The sequence below is a fragment of the Ranitomeya variabilis genome, chromosome 1, assembly GCF_051348905.1.
Source record: "Ranitomeya variabilis isolate aRanVar5 chromosome 1, aRanVar5.hap1, whole genome shotgun sequence".
Lineage (NCBI taxonomy): Eukaryota > Metazoa > Chordata > Amphibia > Anura > Dendrobatidae > Ranitomeya > Ranitomeya variabilis.
In genome coordinates this window covers 780,360,008-780,385,020 of record NC_135232.1, presented here as the reverse complement: position 1 = coordinate 780,385,020, position 25,013 = coordinate 780,360,008, and the positions used below count along the sequence as shown (strand labels likewise).

General features: G+C 42.9%; 1 protein-coding gene across 21 annotated transcripts in view; it reads right to left on the bottom strand.

Annotated features, from left to right (window-relative positions):
- The window catches only part of ADGRL3 (adhesion G protein-coupled receptor L3), a 1,249,649-nt gene that overhangs the window by 288,564 nt on the left and 936,072 nt on the right, over positions 1-25,013 (bottom strand). The window lies entirely within an intron of this gene.

Genomic DNA, 25,013 nt, shown 5'->3' with positions numbered 1-25,013 from the left:
CCGCCAAAATCTAGACACGAACTGGGTACCCCTGTCAGAAACGATGTTTTCCGGAATACCATGCAAGCGAACCACATTTTGAAAAAACAGAGGGACCAACTCAGATGAGGAAGGCAACTTAGGCAATGGCACCAAATGAACCATTTTAGAAAAACGGTCACACACCACCCAGATGACAGACATCTTCTGAGAAACAGGGAGGTCCGAGATAAAGTCCATAGAGATGTGCGTCCAAGGCCTCTTCGGAATAGGCAAGGGCAACAACAACCCACTAGCCCTAGAACAACAAGGCTTGGCCCGAGCACACACATCGCAAGACTGCACAAAAACACGCACATCTCGAGACAAGGAAGGCCACCAGAAGGATCTAGCCACCAAATCTCTGGTGCCAAAAATTCCCGGATGACCTGCCAGAGTAGAAGAATGAACTTCCGAGATGACTCTAGTGGTCCACTCGTCAGGAACAAACAGTCTACCAGACGGACAACGATCAGGTCTATCCGCCTGAAATTCTTGCAAAGCACGTCGCAAATCTGGAGAGACAGCAGACAAAACCACTCCATCCTTAAGGACACCAGCAGGTTCAGAATTCCCAGGAGAGTCAGGCTCAAAACTCCTAGAAAGAGCATCTGCCTTCACATTCCTAGAACCCGGTAAGTACGAGACCACAAAATTAAACCGGGAAAAGAACAACGACCAACGTGCCTGTCTAGGATTCAGGCGCCTGGCAGACTCCAAATAAATTAAATTCTTGTGATCAGTCAAAACTACCACCTGATGTCTGGCACCCTCAAGCCAATGACGCCACTCCTCAAATGCCCACTTCATGGCCAAAAGCTCCCGATTACCAACATCATAGTTTCGCTCGGCGGCCGAAAATTTTCGCGAAAAGAACGCACAAGGTCTCATCACCGAGCAGTCGGAACTTTTCTGCGACAAAACCGCCCCCGCTCCGATCTCGGAAGCATCGACCTCAACCTGAAAGGGAAGAGAAACATCAGGCTGGCGCAACACAGGGGCAGACAAAAAGCGGCGCTTAAGCTCCCGAAAGGCCTCCACGGCAGCAGGGGACCAATTGGCAACATCAGCACCCTTTTTAGTCAAATCCGTCAGAGGTTTAGCAACGCCAGAAAAACCAGCTATAAATCGACGATAAAAATTAGCAAAGCCCAAGAATTTCTGGAGACTCTTCAGAGAAGTAGGCTGCGTCCAGTCGTAAATAGCCCGAACCTTGACAGGGTCCATCTCAATAGAAGAAGGGGAAAAAATGTACCCCAAAAAGGAAATTTTTTGAACCCCAAAAACACACTTTGAACCCTTTACACACAAAGAATTCTCCAGCAAAACCTGAAAAACCCTCCTGACCTGCTGAACATGAGACTCCCAGTCATCAGAAAAAATCAAAAGCCAGTGTGTTGACATTGAAAGCAGAGAGGGAAACACTATGCAAATAGATTAAATAATCAAGTAATGCTACTTGATCTCATTGTTTCCGTTATCTTGATGCTGGACTGAAGGACACCGGATAAAGCTAAAACTAGGTTACATGTCTCTGAGACAGAGAAACAGGGAAAGAGACAGCCAGAGATTCTGCCAAGACATATACATCCACAAGATCAGATACAGGACAGAAGCCATTTTACATCATGGCTCCATCACGAGGGACATGGATCTTTCATTCTACAGGAAATAACCTAGGGGTTTTCGTCGCTGGTTGGAAGAATACAGATCTGACCATCGCTGAAACATGGGTACTTTTGGAGAAAGCCAGTATTGGGACCTGTTTGTCACCTGGCTCCATGGAGATGTTCTGATAAGCCAGGTTGTGACTCTTGTGTCAACTGGCTCAGTACCTTGTATGGACTCAATGGACTGTCATCTTCCTACGCTTGTCATTACCTCCTCTCTGTGTGTGTACTACAGGTGGGGTAACCAACCCTTGGAGCTCTGATGTAACATCTGCCATTATCCCGACAGGTCAGCGGAAGGAAGAGACTCTGTAATGTGCACCATCTGGGGTACTGTGCTGGGACAGTTCTATGTGTTATCTGCCTGTGTTGTGGTTTAATAAAGTATTGCCACACTGTTTTACCCTCACCCTGTGTTGTCTGAGTAGTGTTATGCCCACGTTAAAAGGAGAGTGGGCATTAGGCAGGATGATCCCTGGTCCATGCGGTTACGGCTAGCGGACCTGGGCGCCCACCAATCCCCCGTGTCTTCACACAGCCCTATTAATACTAATGTGTGCGGACTTGAATTAAATTGAGTTAGGTATTGAAGGTCTAGTTGGTAGGTATGCATACTTGAGCTTATGTGACCTCTTGCTCACTGGAGAACCTTGACAATGTGCAGTGCACATGTTGTGAGGATTAAAAAGTATGCACTCACATAGAGTGAATGCAGACTTCCATCACAAACCTGGACAACCCCTTTAATGCTCCCAATATAATACAAATGTAGCAACCCTTTACTTATGAAACAGCATAATTCTTTATTAATATGGCCTTGTAAGTTTACAAATTATGACTTGTTACATGAGTACAGGATCAGAACCAATAATAGCACAAGGACACATCACCAAAACCACCATCACAACAGACAAACATCACCAGAGCCATCCGCAGTACATAAATAAATCACTAAACCCTTACCGGTACAAAAATATAGCATCACAACCCCTATAAGTACAGAAATATATCACCAGAACCACCATCAGCACATGCATACATCACTTGAGCCTCCATCAGTACAGAAATACATAATTAGAAAGCCCATCAGCAAAAAAAATACATCACCAGAACAACCATCAGTATAAAAATACAGAACCAGAACCTTCATCAGTACAGGCATACATCACCAGAACCACCATCAGTACAGGAATACAGCATTAAGCTTACTACAGAGATCAATTGTATTCGTAGGTCAGACTCATACAACTGTATCACATGAACCTACAATTTTCACTAGATCCTTGAAAATGGTAAGGAGATGCTGGCAGTAGTTGTTATCAGTCATTATTTTACTGTAAACCATACAGGAACCACAGACCTAGTCAGCATCATAAAATTTTTTACATACGGGTACCTTATACATTTCTCTGCTTGTAGACATTCTCCTTCTTTTCTGCTCCATCTGATCCAGAAGCCATGTTGACTTTTCTTTGGTCTTCTGCAGCACATTTCAACATGCTGCCCTTAAAAATATCAACGTGATTATAATGCTACTGAAGAAAAATATCTCCCTCAGCTGTGCCCCTAAATAAAGAATTGCTCCCTGCTCAAAATATGACTCCCACACTATCTGTCTTATGGTACATGTGCTCAATACTGTCCTCTCCTTTTCATACTAGGTTCCTTCTTCACACAGTATCACCCCTATACTTTCTAGTCTCAATAATGTGCCCACATCTCACGCTCCTCCTCCTTAGCACACTGTCCCTCCTTGCTGTGCCCTCACACTGTCCTCCAATGCTGCCCCTTCTCTATACTGACCCACCTCATACTTTTCTTCCAGCATATCCCCTCACACTTTTTTCCCAGCATGTCCCCTCACACTTTTCTTACACCATATCTTTCTTCCCCCTACCGTCTCATGTTGCATCCCCCCACTCACCATACTGCCTTCTAAAACACTTGTCTTACCACTCCCCATACCGTCTGCTCACACATTTCACTCCCTACCATACTGCCTTCTTAAACTCCCACCCCCTCAAAAAAGTACATTACAATAAGTTTTCGGCTTCATCAGTTTCATTGGAGTGCTTACCAGACCAACACTCACCACGCCTACAGTAAAGTGACGTCAGCAGAGTGATCAGATGATCTCATCTCGCTGCTGATATCATTCTTATTCGAAAGTGCTGGGCTTTAATTGTACTCTCACATGAAAGTGAAAGATGTGAATACGATTGAAAGCATGAAAGCCGATGTGTTATATTTTCTCTTATTCTAAGATGGCCCAATGGGGAAAAGGCTACATCTGTACCCCCAGATACGAACCTGGGTAAGCACTCATTGCGATGAAGATACAGGAGACCTTTACTATGCACGGGTGGTTCATTATACAGATTGAGGGGCAACAAGGAGAGGGTGCAGTGTGAGGGATCACACAGTGGAGAGTTGGTGAAGCATGGAGAGTGGGCAGTTTGGAGGGGCTAAGTATAGTGGAGGGGATTGGTAAGGAGAAGGGCAGCATATAGGGGGCTTCAGTATGGAAAGGGGGAAGTGTGGAGGGACCTCATTCTGAATAAGGGACAGTGTTGAGGGGGCTCAATTTGAAGAGGCAGCAACATGGAGCATGTTCAGTATAAAGAGTGGAGGCAACATGGAGAGAGCTCAGTATAGACATGAGGTTCCTTGGAGTGGGTTCAGTTGGACAGGGGGCACTATAGAGGGGCAAGTATGGAAAGGTTGCTCAATATGGAGGGGTTCAATATTGGGAGGGGGTTCAATATGGGGAGGTGGTTCAATACACTGTACTATATATTTTCAAAAGTTGTCAGGTTGAGTTATGAAATGAGTCATTCCTTAATGAATTTGACCTCCTGAATTAAAATCTGACAATGAAAGTATTTAGTTGGCTATTGTTTCTATGATATCAACGAGTTTTATTGTTACTGCTACATATAATTAATACTAAAAAGTTTCAGTACTTTGAAAAATTATTATTTTTGCAAATATAAAAGATACAGAATATTTTGTTATACCAATTTTCTAATATTTATTCAGAGGTAAATTAGCAACAATTCAAAGAAGTAAAGCATGTCTAAACACTATTGCGAGTTCTAAACAGTTACAGAAATTGTACTACAAAATGTGGTCCGCTTTCAGTGACAACTCTTTTTGTAATCAGTAATCTACAAGCATTGATGGACTCCATTTTCCTTGATATCTTTACTCCATAGCCGCAAAATCTTAGTGAAATCTCTCATGGTGCTCGTCACTCACTGTTCCACAGTTTAATGGAAAAAAGTCTAGATGCGAACGTAAGAAATTAATCTTTAAGGGCATGTTACAGCCAAAATCCTCCTATGTTTTGAGGAGATTTTCCATTAGCTCTCCATAGTTATTTGCTCTTCAGTTTCACAAAAACTGGCTACCACTAATCTGAATGTTACCCATGCAGCCTTTAACTTGCCCTGCAACAAGCAAAGAAACTCCTCATCTTGAAGGTTACAAATTTGAGGTCCAATAAAGACTCCTTCCTTTATCTTTGCTTCAGATGGGGTGGCTAGGACCTCACCACATCCATAGAACAGTTTTACTGAATGATCCCCCTGAGGGTGCCTGGATCCAGCTGACAAAGCACAGCCGAGAACCAACTAAGAGCAGGAGGAATAAATGGAACATCCATCCAGTAAAACCAATCTTTATTTAGTCTCTATTAAAAACAGGATCCTGAAAAGGTGAATTTTAAAACCGGTGTCTTTTGTGCCCTTAATCATAGGATACATACAAATAAATCATGGGGAAATTATTTAAACATGGGAGAGCAAATCACCATGCCTGATGCAGAGAACCAATAAACAGGATACATATCAAAATGGGAATAGGAGGCATCTGAAATCTGTATATAAGAAATAAACAATTCCTGAAGTTCATGTCATCGGGAAATTTAGTCTTTAACCCCTTTCTGACATTAGACGTACTAACCTGTTGAGGTGGGGTGGGCCCGTATGCCGACCGATGGGATAGTACGTCATAGCGATCGGCCGTGCTCACGGGGGGAGCGCGACCGATCGCGGCTGGTTGTCAGCTATCGCAGCTGACATCCGGCACTATGTCCCAGGAGCGGTCACGGACCGCCCCCGGCACACTAACCCCCGGCACACTGCGATCAAACATGATCGCAGTGTTCTGGCGGTATAGGGAAGCATTGCGCAGGGAGGGGGCTCCCTGCGTGCTTCCTGAGACCCCCGAAGCAACGCGATGTGATCGCGTTGCTCCAAGGGTCTCCTACCTCCTCCTTCCTGCAAGCCCCAGATCCAAAATGGCCACGGGGCTGCATCCGGATCCTGCAGGGAGGTGGCTTATCAGCACCTAATCAGAGCAAGCGCTGGTAAGCCTGCAGGAGTGCAGGTCAGATCGCTGATCTGACACAGTGCACAGCAAAGTGTCAGATCAGCGATCTTACACTATAACATGATGCCCTCCCCCGGGGCAATGTTATGGTGTAAAAAAAAAATATTCACATGTGTGAAAAAAAAATAAAAATTCCTAAATAAATATATATATATATATATATATATATATATATATATATATATATATATATATACATACATACACATACACTGTGTTCCAAATTATTATGCACAAAGAGTTTAGGAGTGATAAGGTTAGAATTTTTTTGTTTGTCATTTAAACTCACTGATGGTGATGTGTGTCAGGGCTCTTTATATCACTGAAAGCAATTGCAGATACCTGTGCAAATTAGTTTGGCAGGTGTGTCCAAATAAAGGCAAGACTACTTGAGAAGGCTGTTCCACATTATTAAGCAGCCTACATTTTTTGCCAAAATGGGAAAGAAAAAGGATGTGTCGGCTGCTGAGAAGCAACAAATTGTGGAGTATTTAGGTCAAGGCATGACTACAATCAACATTGCCAAGACACTTCATCATGATCATCGCACAATCAAGAAGTATGTAGCTGATTCCCAGCACACACGTGTGCGTGCTGATAAGGAAAAATTGAGGACTCTTTCCAACAGGCAATTGCGTAAGGTTAAAAGAGCAGCTGCAAAAATGCCTTGTCATAGCAGCAGACAAGTTTTTGAAGCTGCTGGTGCCTCCAACGTCCCCAGAACAACAAGATGCAGGGTCCTTCAGAGGTGCGTAAGCCATCCTGTCGACCACCTCTATCCACTGCACACAAGCAGAAACGGCTCCAGTGGGCCAAACGATACATGAAGACTGACTTCCAAACTGTTTTGTTCACCGATGAGTGCCGTGCAACGCTCGATGGTCCAGATGGATGGAGTGGAGGATGACTGGTTGATGGACACCCCATGAAAACACGGCTAAGGTGCCAACAAGGAGGAGGTGTAATGTTTTGGGCTGGAATCATGGGGAGAGAGATTGTCGGCCCCTTTATGATCCCTGAAGGAGTAAAGATGAACTCCATAATCTATGTGGAGTTTCTAAAACAACACTTCCTGCCATGGTTCAAGAGGAAGAACCGTGCTTTCCGTAGCAAGATCATTTTCATGCATGATAATGCACCATCTCATGCTGCAAAAAACACATCTGCATCTCTGGCTGCTATGGGCATAAAAGAGGACAAACTTATGATGTGGCCACCATCTTCCCCTGACCTCAACCCCATTGAGAACCTCTGGAGCATCATCAAAAGGAGTCTATGATGGCGAGAGGCAGTTCACATCTAAGCAACAGCTCTGGGAGGGTATTCTGTCCACATGCAAAACAACTGAAGCAGAAACCATCCAAAAACTGACAAATTCAATGGACGAGAGAGTTCAGAAGCTTCTTTCGAACAAGGGGTCCTATGTGCAAATGTAACATCACCTAGAATAAAGTTTTCACTTGAAAACTGTTTGATTTCATTTTGTAATAAGCTGATAATGCTTATAACTTCACAATTGACCATTTTTTTGTTCAAAATAAAAAAAAAGGTTGAAAACTCTGCTGTGCATAATAATTTGGAACATGCATTTTGAGTGTTTATTTTTTTTTAAAAGATACTGTTATCATAGGCAGTTTGTTCCAAAACATTGCAATTATACTAGAATAGTAGATGACTGGAAAATAACAATGACTGCAATTCAGATAGGTATTTTAGAGAAAATATGAGGAAATATTATTTGCATAATAATTTGGAACACAGTATATATATATATATATATATATATATATATATATATATATATATATATATATAGGGAAAAAAAACAAATCAGCACTCCGAATGTGAACACGTGCAAGCTGCAAACTGCAACACATAGATAAAAAAATCACAGCAGCACATGTACATGAATCGGCCATGTGAAAACACAGACAAATAATACAAATAAACAATAGTTTTATGAATAAAAAATTTTTGAAAAAATTTTTATGAAAAAATATTTTTGAGAAATGTATATTTGTCTGTGTTTTCACATGGCCGATTCATGTTCATGTGCTGCTGTGATTTTTTTATCTATGTGTTGCAGTTTGCAGCTTGCATGTGTTCACATTGGGAGTGCTGATTTGGTTTTTTTCCTCTATTTGTATGGATGTGGCAGCATCCACAGACTTATCTTGCACTCCTCCCATTGACATTGCAGGTGGCGGTAATCAACTCTACCTGCCCATAAATTGTAGGCTTAGCCCAAAGTGACATGTTTTGTCCAGAGTTGTAGGCTGGTGGCCCAAGAGTGGCATGTACGGTAGAGTAGGACCCATCAGGGGGAGATCACCTTGCCGTGGTTGATGGGCACTGTTATGGTTCTGGTGGTAAGAACACATGAACTGACCTGATAGGTAAACCAACAAATAGGACAAGCTCTGGGGATGTACTTTACTGACCGCAATCCTGATCCTATCAACACACACTATAGGCAGCCGTGGAGCGTTCCTAACTCGGCCTAGACGCCTCAGCACAGCCTGAGAAACTAGCTACCCCTAGAGAGAAACAAAGCCTCACTTGCCTCAGAGAAATTTTCCCCAAAGTGAGAGCAGCCCCCACAAATAATGACGGTGAGTTAAGAGGAAAACACAAACTTAGAAATGAAAATAGGTTTTAGCAAATGAGGCCCGCTAATAACTAATAGTCAGAGGATAGCAAGGAATCTGTGCGGTCAGTATAAAATACTACAAAAATTATCCACGCAGAGAATACAAAAAGACCCCCACACCGACTCACGATGTGAGGGGAGCAACTCCGCACCCCAGAGCTTCCAGCTAGCAATCAAATAGCATATAAGCAAGCTGGACTGAACTCATCATATACTGAGAAACATTTTCAAATAGCAATGAGCAAAAATAAACTAGCATGAACTTAGCTTCTCCACAGGAGACAGGTCACAAGGGAAGTCCCAGAGAGATCTGAACCAGTACTGAATACAACGACAGCAGGCAACAAGTAAAGGTCCAGGTGGAGTTAAATAGGCAGCAAGCCTAGCAGGAAACGAGGCAGCTGGAGTCCAGCTACAGACCAGCCGTAACACTCAAAGCCACCAGAGGGAGCCCAAGAACAGAACTCACAAAGTACCACTCATGACCACAGGAGGGAGCCCGAGAACGGAATTCACAACAGGGCACACATGAATTGGCCAATTTATGCGCTAAGAATCTCTATTTAACTGTAAGTTTTATGAAAAAAAATTTTTGAAAAAATATTTTTGAGAAATGTATATTTGTCTGTTGTTTTCACATGGCCGATTCATGTACATGTGCTGCTGTGATTTTTTTATCTATCTATCTATCTATATATATATATATATATATATATATATATATATATATATATATATTGTTCCCATAAATACATTTCTTTATCTAAAAAAAAACAATAAAAGTACACGGATTTAGTATCGTCGCATCCGTAATGACCCAACCTACAAAACTGTCCCACTAGTTAACCCCTTCAGTGAACACCGTAAAAAAAAAAAAAAAAAAAAAAAAAACGAGGCAAAAAACAACGCTTTATTATCATACCGCCAAACAAAAAGTGGAATAATACGCGATCAAAAAGACGGATATAAATAACCATCGTACCGCTGAAAACGTCATCTTGCCCCGCAAAAAACGAGCCACCATACAACATCATCAGCGAAAAAATAAAAAAGTTATAGTCCTCAGAATAAAGCAATGCAAAAATAATTATTTTTTCTATAAAATAGTTTTTATCGTATAAAAGCGCCAAAACATAAAAAAAGTATAAATGAGGTATCGCTGTAATCGTACTGACCCGAAGAATAAAACTGCTTTATCCATTTTACCAAACGCGGAATGGTATTAACGCCCCCCTAAAAGAAATTTATGAATAGCTGTTTTTTGGTCATTTTGCCTCACAAAAATCGGAATAAAAAGCGATCAAAAAAGTCACGTGCCCGAAAATGTTACCAATAAAAACGTCAACACGTCCCACAAAAAACAAGATCTCACATTACTCTGTGGACCAAAATATGGACAATTATAGCTCTCAAAATGTGGAAAAGCAAAAAATATTTTTTTGCAATAAAAAGCGTCTTTTAGTGTGTGTGACGGCTGCCAATCATAAAAATCTGCTAAAAAACCCGCTATAAAAGTAAATCAAACCCCCCTTCATCACCCCCTTAGTTAGGGAAAAATTAAAAAAATGTATTTATTTCTATTTTCCCATTAAGGCTAGGGTTAGGGCTAGGGTTAGGGCTAAAGTTAGGGCTACACAGTGCTCCTTCCCTTCCGAGCTCTCCCGTGCACCCAAACAGGGGTTTACCCCAACATATGGGGTATCAGCGTACTCAGGACACATTGGACAACAACTTTGGGGGTCCTATTTCTCCTGTTACCCTTGGGAAAACACAAAACTGGGGGCTAAAAAATAATTTTTGTGGAAAAAAAAGGATTTTTTATTTTCACGGCTCTGCGTTATAAACTGTAGTGAAACACTTGGGGGTTCAAAGTTCTCACAACACATCTAGATAAGTTCCTTGGGGGTCTAGTTTCCAATATAGGGTCACTTGTGGGGGTTTATGCCGTTTAGTTACATCAGGGACTCTGCAAATGCAACGTGATGCCTGCTGACCAGTCCATCTAAGTCTGCATTCCAAATGGCGCTCCTTCCCTTCCGAGCACTGCCATGCACCCAAACGGTGGTTTCCCCCCCACATTTGGGGTATCAGCGTACTCAGGACAAATTGGACAACAACTTTTGGCATCCAATTTCAACTGTTACCCTTGGAAAAATACAAAATTGGATAAAAAATAATTTTTGTGGAAAAAAAATGATTTTTTATTTTCACGGCTCTGCGTTATAAACTGTAGTGAAACACTTGGGGGTTCAAAGTTCTCACAACACATCTAGATAAGTTCCTTGGGGGGTCTAGTTTCCAATATGGGGTCACTTGTGGGGGGTTTCTATTGTTTAGGTACATTAGGGGCTCTGCAAACGCAATGTGACGCCTGCAGACCAATCCATCTAAGTCTGCATTCCAAATAGCGCTCCTTCCCTTCCGAGCTCTCCCATGTGCCCAAACGGTGGTTCCCCCCCACATATGGGGTATCAGCGTACTCAGGACAAATTGGACAACAACTTTTGGTTCCAATTTCTCCTGTTACCCTTGGGAAAATACAAAACTGGGGGCTAAAAAAGAATTTTTGTGGGAAAAAAAAAGAATTTTTATTTTCACGGCTCTGCGTTATAAACTGTAGTGAAACACTTGGGGGTTCAAAGCTCTCACAACACATCTACACATCAAGATGAGTTCCTTAGGGGGTCTACTTTCCAAAATGGTGTTATTTGTGGGGGGTTTCAATGTTTAGGCACATCAGGGGCTCTCCAAACGCAACATGGCGTCCCATCTCAATTCCAGTCAATTTTGCATTGAAAAGTCAAATGGCGCTCCTTCCCTTCCGAGCTCTGCTATGCGCCCAAAGAGTGGTTTACCCCCACCTATGGGGTATTAACGTACTCAGGACAAATTGTACAACAAATTTTGGGGTCCAATTTCTTCTCTTACCTTTGGGAATATAAAAAATTGGGGGCGAAAAGATCATTTTTGTGAAAAAATATGATTTTTTATTTTTATGGCTCTGCATTATAAACTTCTGTGAAGCACTTGGTGGGTTAAAGTGCTCACCACACATCTAGATAAGTTCCTTAGGGGGTCTACTTTCCAAAATGGTGTCACTTGTGGGGGGTTTCAATGTTTAGGTACATCAGTGGCTCTCCAAATGCAACATGGCTTCCCATCTCAATTCCTGTCAATTTTGCATTGAAAAGTCAAACGGCGCTCCTTCCCTTCCGAGCTCTCCCATGCGCCCAAACAGTAGTTTACCCCCACATATGGGGTATCGGTGTACTCAGGACAAATTGTACAACAACTTTTGGGGTCCATTTTCTCCTGTTACCCTTGGTAAAATAAAACAAATTGGAGCTGAAATAATTTTTTTCTGAAAAAAAGTTAAATGTTCATTTTTTTTAAAACATTCCAAAAATGCCTGTGAAACACCTGAAGGGTTAATAAACTTCTTGAATGTGGTTTTGAGCACCTTGAGGGGTGCAGTTTTTAGAATGATGTCACACTTGGGTATTTTCTATCATATAGACCCCTCAAAATGACTTCAAATGAGATGTGGTCCCTAAAAAAAAAATGGTGTTGTAAAAATGAGAAATTGCTGGTCAACTTTTAACCCTTATAACTCCCTAACAAAAAAAATGTTGGTTCCAAAATTGTGCTGATGTAAAGTAGACATGTGGGAAATGTTACTTATTAAGTATTTTGTGTGACATATCTCTGTGATTTAATTGCATAAAAATTCAAAGTTGGAAAAATGCAAAATTTTCGCCAAATTTCCATTTTTTTTTCACAAATAAACGCAGGTAATATCAAATAAATTTTACCACTATCATGAAGTACAATATGTCACGAGAAAACAGTGTCAGAATCACTGGGATCCGTTGAAGCGTTCCAGAGTTTTAACCTCATAAAGGGACAGTGGTTAGAATTGTAAAAATTGGCCTGGTCATTAACGTGCAAACCACCCTTGGGGGTAAAGGGGTTAAAGAGGGAATCCAATATGCCTCTCGTAATGCAATGTGCTTCTGCAAAGACCCGCTTCTAATGGGTGATAAAACTTTTTCCATAGCATAAAATCTGAAATTTGAAATATAACATTTGTGGACATTAACAAAATGCTTGGTAGCTCCTGAATATGACCCATTGTGATTGTTAATGTTAGAAATGTGTTCTGCAAAGCTTTTTTCAGCTTTCTAGTAGTGTGACCTATCTATCACAAATTACAAAAAGTGCATTCAATGCAATAAACCACCTGATGTGAATTACAGTTTCTCAATTCCTGTATGACATGAGCACTACCAGAGGGCACAGAAAAACATATATATTTTTTTCAGTTTTATATGGTGATGCCAGTTACACCAGACCACATAACGTTGCTGAAACTGGCATTTTTAAGTCCCCTGTTACATTAACGACTCCTTGTAGTTCACAATTTTATCAAATAAAAAATATAATATTAAAACATTTACCGGTTGTGAATAAGGACCACACGCTCAGCCAAGTGATTGAAAGTGGTTGTAGATGTGTGGCCAAAAGAGGGAGATCCTTGGGTAATATACTTTCTCCCAGCCTCTATAAAAATACTCCCTCATTTTAACGTGGTTTTCCTCTAAAGGGTTCCATAAATGTGCTGTTAGCCGAAGTAAAGTGTGTGAGTTTGCCATTTAAAAAAAAAAAAAAGTTTTTCTGTGCTCTCTAGTAGTGAACATTAATAATTGTAATGGGACATATTCAGGAGCTACCAAGCATTTTGTTAAAGTCCACAAATGTTATATTTCTCATTTCAGATTTTATGCCATGGAAAAAGTTTTACCATACAGTAGAGGTGGATCTTTGCAGAAGCACATTGCATTACGAGAGGCATATTGGTCTCTCTTTAAAGGCTAAATTTCCCCATGGCATGAACTTCAGGAATAATTTATTTTTATTTATTGATTTATCATGTTTCATCCATTTTTGGTGTTGTATCTTGGAACACATATTTGTCTGTATAATTACATTGATTTATATATACAGATTTCAGATGCCTCCTATTCCCATTTTGTTTCTTTATTGGTTTTCTGCAACAGGCATGGTGATTTCCTATCAATTGTATGTACCCTATGATTAAGGGTGCTCTCTTGTACCAGCAATGCGTCAGGTTTTAAAATTCCCCTTTTCTGGATCCTGTTTTTAATGGACACTAAATAAAGGTTTCTTTTACCGGATGGATGTGCCGTTCACTCCTCCTGCTTTTCGTTTCTTATCTTTGCTTCATTCATTGCCTTTACAAAGTTCTTTATTAGGCCCAACTTGATATGCAACGGTGGTAAAAAAAAAATCTTATCAACAAGTGCTGGATGCAAGACATTTTTACTTCCTGGCTGAAGTGAATATTGGAGAGGCCAGTCTTTTATTGTAGCTTGTAGACTGCATAACCAACTGGAATTGAAGGTAGCGCAATGCCATTATACAGTAAGATGGCTTTTAGACATTGATGGCTTTTACACATTTTTTTGGACAAACCAATGAAGAGCCTCCATTCCTCTGGATTATGATTTATCTTCAAAGCTTCCATTAAACTGTTGATGTTGTTGAATGCCGCAAGATCACCCTCTATAAACAAGCATGGGACAAGATCTTTATCACAGATGTGGAACAGAGAAATCCAACCATCACCCTAGGAGATTCCACTGCTGCAGCCTGGAACCTAAGAGCTCAGCCTTACCCTTGGCAGATCCAAATATCTAACAAGATCATTAAGTTTACTTTGTGTTAAAAGGTATCGTTCAGTGGAGGTTGCTGATGAAGTCTGGGTCGAGAGGAAGATGCTTCATGACACCAAGCACCTTCTCCTTTCTCACTTGACTCAACTAAAGATGGTGGTTTCTGGTGGTTTTGGAACCAACAGCTCTTCTGTATGTAGTATTGGGTGTATTGCAGATGGAATGTTTGGATACTGTAAAGTCTACTACTTCTTCCTTGAAACTTCTTTTCCAATGGGGGGGGCACCATGCAGAAAAAGCCTTTGAGAGTGTAATCAGTTGGCTCTCTAGATCATTTGTAGTGCAAAAGGCAAAGATTGCCTCTTTCCATGCAACCACTGGGCAAAATGTGATGCACATCTTTTGCAGCATATGTGTGAAACCCAATTCTTGTCCTGATCTCCTATTCTGCTACCAAAGTACAGGTAGTAGGCTTTCCTTAACATGGTAGTCAAGTTTCGCCTTTGTGACGCAAAAGTAACTTCTCCACATATGCAGCAAAAACTATCTGCTTTATCAATGCAAGAACAAGGCATATCTGAAAAAACATAGAAACATGTCAATATGCTAAGACATTAAGCTACGAAATCCTAAAACTGTATAACTTACACAAAGAGCATTTTATAAAAGTAGGTGATGCAGCTGTAGTTATTGTTACGTCATCGGAGTTGAGTTGGTGATTTTTGATTGGTCACTAGTATAGAGCGAGCTTGCTCGGGTGTTATCCGAGTATAGCAGGGGTACAAGTAATATGTTTGAGTCAATGAAGCTGCATGATTTGTGGCTGTTAGACAGCAGCAACACATGGGGACTGCCTAACAAGCATCACTATTTATCACATAAAGATGGTAGAATAATAAAGGCTCAACTAATAAATTATGTAATAATAACGCGAAAATAATGATGAAATAATAAAGATGCAATTTTTCTATAATCCTGCATCAAATGGATCATAAGTAACTACAACTTCCTCTGGATCTTGAAAATTAGAGCCAATCAGCAAATGAAAGCATCATATTCGTTTTCAGCACCACAAAATTACTCAGCAGCAGCAGCTATTAATCATTTACAAGACCATTTACACTTTCCTATGCTATAGAATTGTAGAACTGTAATGTATCCTTAAAATTTTTTATCGAATTGCACTCATCCTATTTATATTCAAGTAGAAGCGAACCCTAAAACTGATAGGACAGGGGGCCAAGAGGTAAGGGGGCCCATTTCTACCTCCAAAACGTGCAATTTTGCATTTTTAGCAGCTCTTGAGCTGCGAAGGGTCCAAATATTTTTCTTGCACAGGGGCCCTTTTCTGTCTGTGTCCGCCAGTGGGTCTGGGGTCACCATGGCAATAATTAGCACAGTGCATTCATGACCACGCGGTGCCAATGGGATTAACCCCTTCACGCAGAAGCCTGTTTTCACCTTCCTGACCAGGTCAATTTTTTCAATTCTGACAACTGTCGTTTTATGAGGTAATAACTCTGGAACGCTTCAATGAATCCCACTGATTCTGAGATTGTTTTATCGTGACATATTGTACTTTGTAATAATGGTAAAATTTCTTTGATATGACTTACATTTTTTGTGAAAAAATTGGAAATTTGGTGAAAATTTAGAAAATTTTGCAATTTTTTAACTTTTAATTTTTATGACATTAAATCAGAAAGTCATGTCACACAAAATAGTTAGTAAGTAACATTTCCCATATGACTACTTTACATCATCACAATTTTTAAAACATGATTTTTTTTTGTTAAAAAGTTATAAAGGTTAAAAGTTGACCAGCGATTTCTTATTTTTACAACAACATTTACAAAACCATTTTTTTAGGAACCACGTCACATTTGAAGTGATTTTGAGGTGTCTATATTACAGAAAATACCAAAAAGTTAAACCATTCTAAAAACTGCATCCCTCAAGGTACTCAAAACCACATTTAAGAAGTGTATTAACCATTCAGGTGCTTCACATGAATTAATGGACTGTGGAAGGAAAAAATGAACATTTACCTTTTTTTCAGAAAAAAATGTTCCTTTAGTCCCAATTTTTTTTTACTTTCACAAGGGTAACAGGAGAAAATGTTTTTTAGCTACAAATTTTGCATTTTCTAAGGGTAACAGGAGAAATTGTACCATACAATTTGTTGTGCAATTTGAGTACGCCGATACCCAATATGTGGAGGAAAACTACTGCTTGGGTGCACGGCAGGGCTTGGAAGGAAAGAAGCACCATTTGACTTTTTGAATGCATAATTTGCTGGAATTATTAGCGGATGCCATGTCATGTTTGGAGATCCCCTCATATGCCTAAACAGTGGAGACCCCCACACAAGTGACACCATTTTGGAAACTATACCCCCTCAGGGAACTTATCTAGATGTGCACCTTGAACCCCCAGGTTGTTAGAGCTAGCGGAACGCACCGAGTAAATATAGATGTTTGTTATTGGTGCGTTCACAGCCCGGGGTCCACCGTGCAGGAGGAACCTGCTGCTAGTGAATGGTGGCACTATTTGGCGATTAAGCTAGCTCTGTTACTTCACAGAGTCGCCTTGAAAGGAAAGCACTGCGCCCTGTTAAGGTACCTTCACACGAAACGACTTTGTAACGATATCGCTAGCGATCCGTGACGTTGCAGCGTCCTCGCTAGCGATATCGTTTCGTTTGACACGCAGCAGCGATCAGGATCCTGCTGTGATGCCGCTGGTCGCTGAATAAAGTCCAGAACTTTATTTGGTCATCCGATCGCCGTGTATCGTTGTGTTTGAAAGCAAAAGCAACGATACCAGCGATGTTTTACACTGGTAACCAGGGTAAACATCGGGTTACCAAGCGCAGGGCCGCGCTTAGTAACCCGATGTTTACCCTAGTTACCAGCGTAAAAGTAAAAAAAACAAACAGTACATACTCACCTGCGCGTCCCCCAGCGTCTGCTTCCTGACACTTACTGAGCGCCGGCCCTAAAGTGAAAGTGAAAGCACAGCGGTGACGTCACCGCTGTGCTGTTAGGGCCGGAGCTCAGTCAGTGTCAGGAAGCAGACGCTGGGGGACGCGCAGGTGAGCATGTACAGTTTTTTTTTTTTTACTTTTACGCTGGTAACCAGGGTAAACATCGGGTTACTAAGCGCAGCCCTGCGCTTAGTAACCCGATGTTTACCCTGGTTACCCGGGGACCTCGGCATAGTTGGTCGCTGGAGAGCGGTCTGTGTGACAGCTCCCCAGCGATCAAACAGCGACGCTGCAGCGATCGGCATCGTTGTCGCTATCGCTGCAGCGTCGCTACGTGTGAAGGTACCTTTAGACTCACAGGAGCACAAGCTAACTGCCGAGCTGATAGCAGTCAATGGTCATGCAAACACACAATCTCCTCACTGGAGGAGCCAGTATTCTAGGGGCTTATTTCAGCCAAGTCCCTGAATACATACACAACACACAATCTCCTCACCGGAGGTGCCGGAATTCTAGGGGCTTATTTCAGCCGGGTCCCTAAATACATTCACACATAACCACACTGGCGCAAAGCACATAACTTAGATTGATACTAGTGCATTGCCGTGCGGTCAAGCGAAGCTTTTATAGCTGCAGCAACTACAGGACGTTCCCAGAAGGACCAATGGGAGGCTGCCACAGAACTTGAGCAACTTCAGGACCTTCCTAGAGGACCAATGGGAATTGCTGCAGTACCTGAGCATGTGACCCTTGATCTCCAATGAGAGATCTTACCCTGGGCATGCTCAGAAGGGGAAAAGTAGGACTTAGTCTCAAAGACGTCTGCTCGCCGCTGACCGGTACTGGCTACAATGGCAGAAGCTGGAAAGGCAGCAGTAACTCTTTGCACAGTGTCAGGCTGAGCAAGACGCTCGGACTGACGCCTCCGCTGAGCAGGCTCCACTGCTGCAGGAGAAGAATGGGAGACCGCAGCAGAGATGGCTCGAGATTCCCCCTGTGCAGAGGCGGGAACTTGACCCCTAACAGGTGCTGCACAGAAGTTTGACTTTGAACTGTGAAAATAAAAAAAATCTAATTTTTCCCACAATCATAAGAAGAAAATGGATCCCAAAATTTGTTGTGCAATTTCTCCAGAGCACACCGATACCCCATATGTGGTCGAAAACTACTTTTGCGGCAGAGTGAAAAACTCAGAAGGGAAGGAGGGCCATATTACAGTGCAGATTTTGCTGCACTGGTTTGAGGTTGCCATGTCACATTGGCAGAGGCCATGTCACATTGGCAGAGACCCTGATGTGCCAGAACAGCAGAATCCCCCAAAATGACCCCATTTTACAAACTACACCTCTCAATGAATTCATCTAGGGGTACATTGATCATATTGACACCACATTTGTGTCACTGAATTTTATACCGTTGGGCAGTGAAGAAAAAATAATCTACATTTTTACCACCAAGATTGTGCGTAGGCCCCAAATTTTACATTTTCATACTGGGAAATGTGAAAAAAAGGCATCAAAATGTGTCCTATATATGACTCTACAGTACTGCTTAGCCACATGGCAAGACTCTGGAGGAACGGAACACTATTTGTCTCCTGGAGCACAGATTTTCCTAGAATAGTTTGCAGACTCCATATACAGGTCCACTAAGTGCTATAAAAGCAAAATCCCTATTTTGGAAATTATACCCCTTTGGGAATTTATCTACAGGTGAAGTGACAGTTTTGACTCCATGGATGTTTTCCTGAAACAAGCAGTAGTGGATGTTGCTGAGTGAAAATTGCAAACTGCCACTGTAGTGATCTGTACATTGAAGTGACCAGTATATTATGACCAGCTCATGCTTCTGGAGTCACGCCTCCATAAAATGGACGGGTTCTCATCACTTCAGAAATGCCAAACATGTGGGCGCTAAATGTGGTTTAGACACACTGGGGCTCAGAAGGTAGGGGAGCATTTGGATCTTGGAGTGCAGAATTTGCTGAATTTCTTTGAAGAGCGAAGAGCCATTTTGCTTTTCCAGAGCCTTTGTAGCATGGATGCCCCCTATATTTCCATTGACAGATGACGGACCTGAGTAGGGACTTGATATTTTTGCGGATTGAGTTGAAGCTTTCATTGGGAATATTTTACATAATATTTAGGATTGCATTTATCCAGAGCTCTACACTGAGCACTTACTGTGTGGTTTACATCTAAATTTCCAAGTGATGTTATTCAGATGAAACCCCAGAGAGATACATTCACTATAATGAGGCAACAGAGTTACTCTGGACTCCGTCTGGCCTCTGGTCAGCAGTGCACAAAACTGTGGTCAACCGCGTATTTTATGCTCGTCTAAAAAGACGGACACCGCCGGAACACAGGTCAAATATTGTCCACAGTGTCTCCATCTGCCTCATTATAGGGAATCTTCGGCAGGGGGTGCTGTCTGAATCACGTATTTCTAAGATTTACATGGAAATCCCAGTGTGAGTGGAGCCTTACTGCGATCTTTGGGAGGCAGAATGAACAAATGAACAGCAGGTGAAGAATTGGTTTTATTTAGACAACTTTGTTCTTCGGGTCGGTGCGATTACAGCGATACCAGATTTATATTGGGTTTTTATGCTTGGCAGCTGTCACACACTAAACGACACTTTTTTTGCCAAACTAGTTCTCCATATTTAGACAGCTATAATTTTTCCATATTTCGACCAATAAAGCCACGCGACAGCTTATTTTTGAGGGACGACTTGACGTTTTTATTGGCACCATATATTAGAGGACCTACTCTTCCCCCGAATATGTAACATGTGATTCAATTTCAATTGCGACCCAGGTTTTAGTTTAACCTGATGCATTTTTTAACCCCTTAAGCCCCGAGGGTGGTTTGCACGTTAATGACCGGGCCAATTTTTACAATTCTGACCACTGTCCCTTTATGAGGTTATAACTCTGGAACGCTTCAACAGATCTCAGAGATTCTGACAATGTTTTCTCGTCACATATTGTACTTCATGACAGTGGTAAAATTTCTTCGATATAACTTGCGTTTATTTGTAAAAAAACGGAAATTTGGCGAAAATTTCACAATTTTCCAACTTTGAATTTTTATGCCCTTAAATCACAGAGATATGTCACGCAAAATACTTAATAAGTAACAATTCCCACATGTCTACTTTACATCAGCACAATTTTGGAAACAAAATTTTTTTTTGTTAGGGAGTTATAAGGGTTAAAAGTTGACCAGAAATTTCTCATTTTTACAACACCATTTTTTTTTTTAGGGACCACATCTCATTTGAAGTCATTTTGAGGAGTCTATATGATAGAAAATACCCAAGTGTGACACCATTCTAAAAACTGCACCCCTCAAGGTGCTCAAAACCACATTCAAGAAGTTTATTAACCCTTCAGGTGTTTCACAGGGATTTTTGGAATGTTTAAATAAAAATTAACATTTAACTTATTTTCACACAAAATTTATTTCAGATCCAATTTGTTTTATTTTACCAAGGGTAACGGGAGAAAATGGACCCTAAAAGTTGATGTACAATTTGTCCTGAGTACGCTGATACCCCATATGTGGGGGTAAACCACTGTTTGGGCGCATGGCAGAGCTCGGAAGGAAAGGAGCGCCATTTTACTTTTCAATGCAAAATTGACTGGAATTGAGATGGGATGCCATGTTGCGTTTGGAGAGCCCCTGATGTACCTAAACATTGAAACCCCCCACAAGTGACACCATTTTGGAAAGTAGACCCCCTAAGGAACTTATCTAGATGTGTGGTGAGTAGTGTTGAGCATTCCGATACCGCAAGTATCGGGTATCGGCCGATACTAGCGGTATCGGAATTCCGATACCGGGATTCCGATACTTGCCGCGTATCGGATACCGGAATCGGAAGTTCCCAGATTCAAAATGCAGAAATTCAGCCAATGAGAATGATTTCAAGTGTGGGCACATCCCGTTCAGCATGGAGGGCATGAAACTACTGGCATGGCTGTGATTGGCTGCTGAAATGATGTCATGATGCAGTTTAAAAGTCGCTGGCGCCATTTTGCGATCACTCTGCTGTGAATTCAGTTAGTGACAGGACGCTGTTTGCTGACTGAGGGACAGTTTAGAGATAGCGATTTGCTTCTTTGTGCTTTCCAAAGGCTAATTTAGCAACCGCTGTGTTCACCTACTATTCACCTTCCTTTTGCCTTGTAGCGCTGTTTTCACAGCGATCTGCAAGGTCTCTCTGTGTGTGTGTGTGTGTGAGTGCAGCCCACTCTCTAGTCTGAGTGCAGCCACATAGGCCATCCATAGCTGGTTGTATTCAGTTCAGGGAGGGTGGTTCATTGCCTCATACAGTACTGTTCTCTTTTTTTTTTTTTTTTTTTTCCAAGTAGTGTAGTCTGCTGCTAATTTATTCAAAAAAATCCTATTAGTGTCTTTCCACCCGTCTCCAGCTAATTTGTGGAAAAACACTACATAGGATAAAGTAGAGGAGGATTTTTGGGCCTTGCAGCGCCGTTTACGGCTGTCTGCACGGTCTCCGTGTGACTGCAGCTCGCCCTGTAGTCTGTGAGCAGCCGTAGCTTGGTTGTCTCCAGCTCAGGGTTGTTCACTGCGTCATACCGCCAAATCAATTTTCATTTTGTTTTCAAGTAGTGTAGTCTGCTGCTAATTAATTTAAAAAAATCCTATTAGTGTCTTTCCACCCGTCTCCAGCTAATTTGTGGAAAAACACTACATAGGATAAAGTAGAGGAGGGTTTTTGGGCCTTGCAGCGCCGTTTACGGCTGTCTGCACGGTCTCCGTGTGACTGCAGCTCGCCCTGTAGTCTGTGAGCAGCCGTAGCTTGGTTGTCTCCAGCTCAGGGTTGTTCACTGCGTCATACCGCCAAATCAATTTTCATTTTGTTTTCAAGTAGTGTAGTCTGCTGCTAATTAATTTAAAAAAATCCTATTAGTGTCTTTCCACCCGTCTCCAGCTAATTTGTGGAAAAACACTACATAGGATAAAGTAGAGGAGGGTTTTTGGGCCTTGCAGCGCCGTTTACGTCTGTCTGCACGGTCTCCGTGTGACTGCAGCTCTATCCGTTGTCAGTTCAGCCCCAAAAAAATAAATAATAAAGTTCACCAAACACACCAGTTACACCACTTTACATTTGTGTAGGCCACATTAGCTCATATTCAAGTCTAGTCCACACTTTAGAAAATTAGTGTGTCTTATACCTGTTAGGAGGAGTTGCTCAGGAATAAGCACACAAAGCCGTTAGTACTTTTCTGCTTATCTTTATCAGTCAACCAAGATGAAGAAGGCAGTGAGTAAGGCACGTGGGCGTGGGCGTGGGCGCGGAGCAGGGAGGGGACGTGGGGATTCTGTGCCTGCTGCGGGCACCGGTGAGTCATCAGCACCCACTTTCACAAGGGAACAGTCGTTCATGCGCAGCTTTGTCGCCGAGCGCCGTACACCGCTGCTGCGTCAAGACCAAATTGAAGCCGTTGTGGGATGGATGGCAGCTAATGCATCAACTTCCATTAGTGCCACATCCTCTCAGACACAGAGCACTGGAGAGCAGCCATCTGTCTCTTCACCACCTGCAAAATTGCCCAGGCAGACAGAGATCCCAGGACAGGAGCAGTCTCTACTTCTGTTCTCTGAATCATCTCTTGGCTTGGAAACAGGGGGCCAGCCAAGCAGCATTGGAGAAATGGAAGAAGAGGCAGGGTGCAGTGATGCCCAACCGCTTTTTCTGTCTTCCTCTGAAGAGGCGGGTGGGCCAGTGGCTCCGGTCACCACCTCGCAGGCCGCATCAGCTGATGATGACACTCAGGTGCCACTTACTGGTGCGTGCTCTGCTGCTGAGACTACCCAGGAGGAGCAGTTGGGGGCAGAGGGTAGTGTAGATGATGAGGTCCTTGACCCATCTTGGCGTCAGGGACAGGAAGGTGGTGGGAGCAGCTCTGAGGAAGAGATTCCCCGTACGGCCCAAAGAGGGAGGGGGAAGACTGCGGATCCTGCAGCCTCCGCTTTGGCACCCGTAAGGAGCATGTCTCTTCCAAAAGTCAAAAGGGGGGCTCCCAAGACTTGCAGTGCCTGGTCCTTTTTTGACCCAGTTGCAGATGACATTTGCTATGTCAGATGCAAGGTGTGTCATCAAAAAATCAAAAGAGGTCAAAAAGTCGCCAACCTCAATACCTCCAACATGTGGAAACATGTGCGCAACAGGCACCCGGCGGAGTTAGACAAACACACTGAAGAGCTAGGCCAACCAACAGCGGCAGCTACCACCTCTTCAGCTCGTGTTGCCTCTTCCTCTAGCTCACACGCAGCTGGTTCGGCTTCCTCCCAGGATCGCCGTGGAAGAACCTCTGGCCCTGTTGTCCAGAGACCCGCTGTCATTCCACCCGCAGCACCACTTTCCCAGTCATCCACACACTCCCAGCCCAGTCTACAGCCATCGGTAGTACAGGCATGGGAGAAAAGGCGGCCTTTCTCGTCAAACCACCCACGAGCACAGGCTCTGACTGCAGGCATTGCCAAACTTCTGTCACTGGAAATGCTGTCATTCAGGCTGGTGGAGACTGACAGCTTCCGTGACTTGATGTCATTGGCAGTCCCACAGTACAATGTGCCCAGCCGCTTTTACTTCAGCAGGCAAGCCGTCCCTGCCCTGCACAAGCATGTGGAGGGACACATAAAACACGCGCTACTGAACGCCGTCAGTAGCAAGGTCCACCTCACCACCGATGCGTGGACCAGTCAACATGGACAGGGGCGATACCTTTCCCTCACTGCCCATTGGGTTAATGTAGTTGAGCCGGGTACAGACCGTGCGAGTGGCGCAGGACGTGTCCTGCCCACTCCAAGGATTGCAGGAATCCATTCTGTACGCATTGACTCCTCCTCTTACACCAGTTCCTCAGAATCATCGCTGCAGGAGCCGTCACAGTCCACCTCCACATGGACCCGTGATGAACGTGTACCTGTTACGACCGACATGAGCACAGCCGTGGCCAAACGTCAACAGGCCGTCTTGAAATTAATTTTTTTGGGGAATCGTAGCCACACAGCGCAGGAGCTCTGGAATGCCATCAAGCAGGAGAGCGATGTGTGGTTTGAGCCAGCGAATCTCCAGCCAGGCATGGTAGTGTGTGATAATGGCCGAAATCTGGTGGCAGCCCTGGGCCTCGGCAACCTCACTCACATCCCATGTCTGGCACATGTGCTCAATTTGGTCGTGCAGAGTTTTTTGAGGGACTATCCGGATCTTGATGCACTGCTGCACAAGGTCCGCCTAGAGTGTGCTCACTTGCGGCGTTCCAGCACGGCAAAAGCGCGCATTGCGGCTCTGCAGCGCCGACACCGCCTGCCGGAACATCGCATCATATGTGACCTACCTACCAGGTGGAATTCCACGTTACATATGTTGGAGCGGTTGTGTGAGCAGCAGCAAGCTGTAATGGAGTACCAGCTGTATCAGGCGCAAAAAAGTCGCAGTCAGCGCCGTACAGACTTCACAACCACAGAGTGGGCCACTATGAAGGATGTCTGCCAGGTTTTGCGTCCCTTTGATTATTCCACGCGGATGGCGAGTGCAGATGATGCACTAGTCAGCATGACTG